Source organism: Eptesicus fuscus, chromosome 10 (genome assembly GCF_027574615.1).
Source record: "Eptesicus fuscus isolate TK198812 chromosome 10, DD_ASM_mEF_20220401, whole genome shotgun sequence".
Taxonomy (NCBI): domain Eukaryota; kingdom Metazoa; phylum Chordata; class Mammalia; order Chiroptera; family Vespertilionidae; genus Eptesicus; species Eptesicus fuscus.
In genome coordinates, this window is record NC_072482.1 from 10,122,647 (window position 1) to 10,126,410 (window position 3,764).

The following is a 3,764-nucleotide window of genomic DNA, read 5'->3' on the forward strand; positions in this document are numbered from 1 at the left end:
TTACTGAATCTATAACAGGAGTCATGGAGAATGATCTGTGTGTCTTACATCAATGCTAAGACATCCAATGATCTGTGTGTGTTACATCAATGCTAAGACAGAATAAGACAAACAAATTAACTTGTCTATTTGACAGCAACCAGCCTCTGTTCTTGGCCACTTTAGAGCTTTCTCAAATGACCCATGAATGAAGAATTCATGGTGGTTTGAATGGCGGCTATTTCATGGGCCCGACAGCATGAGCTTCCTCTCACAAAGAACTATCTCACTGCTGCCATTGCTGAAGATCTAACCTGTAACAGAATAGGTTTATATCTTGATAGTGACCTTCTCTATACAGTACTACCCCCTCAAGGAGATTGACCAGACACTTGGAGATCAGTTGAATATTGGATCCCTTTCTATCCTGGAAGGAACAGCCTATGATCAGCCTCATAGAAAATATGTACTCTGAGTATGTGCTTGCCTTTCTTGCTCACAGTGCTCAGCCAGCAGCACTACCCAAAGGCTCACCAGAAATCACTTATGTAACTTGTCTCAGACTAAGGAATCCATCCTATAGTAATAAATATACAATAGGAACATGGCCAAGAAAATCATTGGTTCTATCAGATCAGTTGGAAACTGCAAGCCCAATAAGATGTGAGAATAGCCTCTTCAAGGTAAAGCTAAGGCATCAAGTAATCAACCTGAACACAATCCTCTGTACTTGGGCACAGTCTTTAAGAATGAGGTATATGCTTTAAACCAGTGGGCAGCAAACTCATTAGTCAACAGAGCCAAATATCAACAGTACAACAATTGAAATTTCTTTTGAGAGCCAAATTTTTTAAATTTAAACTTCTTCTGACGTTTATAGACTCACCCAGGCCATGGTATTTTGTGGAAGAGCCACACTCAAGGGGCCAAAGAGCCACATGTGGTTCGTGCCGGAAGCTGATCATTGTATTAATAATAGAGAGCTGTGGACAGGGAATTTGGAGGGCTGGTCAACCTTATTTGCTCTAAAGGGTCAGAGCTAATTACTAGATATTGGTAGTTGAAGAAGCCCCCACCTATTAGTCCTAAATTCACTGATTGGCTTTTATTGGAGTTTCCTGCCTAGGAGATATGGGTGTATCCTATAATTTTAATCTTAATAAAAGGGATGGAAAAGTCAGAGCGAGTAGTAGTTCTCCCACTAGAGTTGGACTACCACCTGGCCCCCATTTCCCAAATTAAATATTTTCTAAAGTCTTTTTTCCATTTGTGTGCGGCCTTCTCCAGAACCCGAACCCTGAACCGGAACCCTGAACCACGCTGAACATGAAAGGGGCTTCCACAGGCTCGTGAGCTGCAGTTTGCCGACCACGGCTTTAAAACAATAGCTATTACATGGTGTCTTCTTCCCAAGAGTCAAGAGAACATGGGTCCTTGAGGCAAGGGGTGGAAGGAATAGCTGCTGCTTCTAACATCTTAGGTCTATTTGAGGCATTGATGCTTCTTTTCCACATGCCATTAAGCATTGTTGGACTCGAGGTTTGGGGTGTCTGAGAGGAAGTGGAAGACAAATGCCTCTACCAGCAGACACAGTAAAGGGTCTACTAAGTCTTAACTCGTGGTAGACCAGCAAGGGAAGGAGAAGTTCATTGGTGGGAGCAGTGGGCCACTATTATGTTGAGACTGAGTTTGCTGCTACATAAGGGGGATAAATGTGTCTGGAACACCTGGGATACTTCTTGGTGATTCCATGACAAGGACTTAACTAGGCCCTCATTCCCCTTGGAACAATGGTCTTGGATTATCTGAATAGGCAAGCAACTCAGAACAGCAGAAGTACAGGCAGAAGATGAAGGGATGCAGAATGGGTGCTAGAGGAGGGAGTATCAATTATCACCTCAGGACAAACTCCTGCACTAACCCTCCTATAGTAATATTTTGAATTTATTAAAAGTATCTTTTTCACTTAGTATACCAGACTCAGGAATGTGAGTGATAAGGCAGTCAGTCTAATCTCAGAAATAAAAGGCATCATAGTAACAACAGAAGCAAATTTAAAGCCCATGGATTCAATTTCATGGACACCGTGGCTAACTTTCAAAAAATGTTAAGAAATAAGTCATACAATCACAGAATCCTAATGTTTTTTGGTTACAAGTTACTATATAAAGATAAGAATGAGGAAAAATGCAAAAAGCGTACAGTTTTATGACCTGATTTTTCAATCAAGTTCTATAGGCTGTGAGCTGTGGCATTCTCTCTATAGAGGATACCATAGCGTCATGATTGCAGTAGGTTTTCCTTTATTGGGGGAGGATACTGCTATTAGAGCTTTGCGTTCTTTATACAAGACTTTCCCATTTTTCCTTAAGATGGGTTTCTAGATGCGCAATTGTTTGATCAAACGATGCAGAGTGTCATAGTTCTAATCACTGTGTCATCTCTTTGGCCCTTTCATGTCTTAGATCATGAAGTTAAGATTTACAGTGTCAGGGTCAGGGGCCATTTCAGAAGTAAGAACATTTTCTTCGTCAGCCTTGAATTCTTTTCTCAGTATGGAAAATGCAAAAGGCAAGAAGGCAGCCTCAGGGTGGCCAAAGTTTGGTTTCTTTCAGTTCAGAAGAATTGAACAACTCTGCGAAGAAACCTGATCACTCTTGGGATCTCTTTCTAGAACCGAGTCATTTTTGCCCTCTCAACTTTAAGATTTTTGTGAGGCCCCCCAAAATCCCCAAAGAAGTCAGGGGAGCAGCAAAAAGCTTCAAACTCCCAACCAGTACCAACATGGGACTGCTGGTGAACCAAGTCAACAAAGAACCTCAGAGATGGAGACCAAACGGAAGAGATCGAAGAAAGATGACAAAGTTTCTTGTCCACAAAAGATGGCACCAGAAAAAAAAAAGAGTAAGAATTCACAAGAAGATACCAATTCCTCCGTTGCCCCTTCACTTGCCACCAATTAACCTGATTCACCGAGACGTCGTGAGGGGTTAGTGCCAACAATTAAAGCTGAGCACCAGCGGCCAGAAATGGGAAACATATGATAGGCTGCGTGCATATGCTCACCCTAATCAAAAGAATATTCCTGTCAAACCAGAGGACCAGTATCCTTTCCAGTTGTAACTGTTTCGTATATTTTTGCTGTTTAAAATATGTCCAAGGTTACTTCTGCGTCAAAGATATTGACATTAGCACAAAGGAAATTGAAGATGCAAAAGGGGGAAATGACTCTGGACAGTTTTGGTCTTCCTGAACTGACTGCTCCCCTGGTGGGGGGGGTTGGGGGGGCCAGCTCCTGACGGGGTGCTGCTGCTCTCCTGGAGGGAATGGACAAAGTCTCCCTGCAGACACAGAGGGTTGGGCTCAGCTACAGTTTTATGCTGGGCAAGCCTGGGTTCCTGAGAAACCGGGGCAAGTGTGTGCCCTCTTCTTAATACCTTCCCACAACTTTCCACCCACACACCTGGAGGATAATATGTTGTGCCCCAAATGCATTCATAGGAATAAGGTATTAGTGAGAAGCTTCCATTGTGAAGAAAAAGGGTACGGCTATGATTGTAATTAATATGGTAGAAAGGTGACTACAATCAACTCCACGGTGCCACTGACAGCAACTCCGGGCTGCTGGACAGCCTCCATGCTCCCTGCTTACAGGGCCCAGACGGGTGGGGAGCGCATGTTACTCTCAGACTACCAACAGTCATTACGAAGTCAGTCGTTATGCTGCTTCGTCTGCTGGGGTACTGTTATGTTTTAAAAGAGACATGCATGTCACAAACTATCAT

At 43.1% G+C, this 3,764-nt stretch overlaps 1 pseudogene; it reads left to right on the forward strand.

Moving 5' to 3' along the window:
• The first annotated feature begins 583 nt into the window (after positions 1-583).
• Positions 584-3,544, forward strand: LOC103295554 (developmental pluripotency-associated protein 4-like; annotated as a pseudogene).
• The last annotated feature ends 220 nt before the right edge of the window (positions 3,545-3,764 follow it).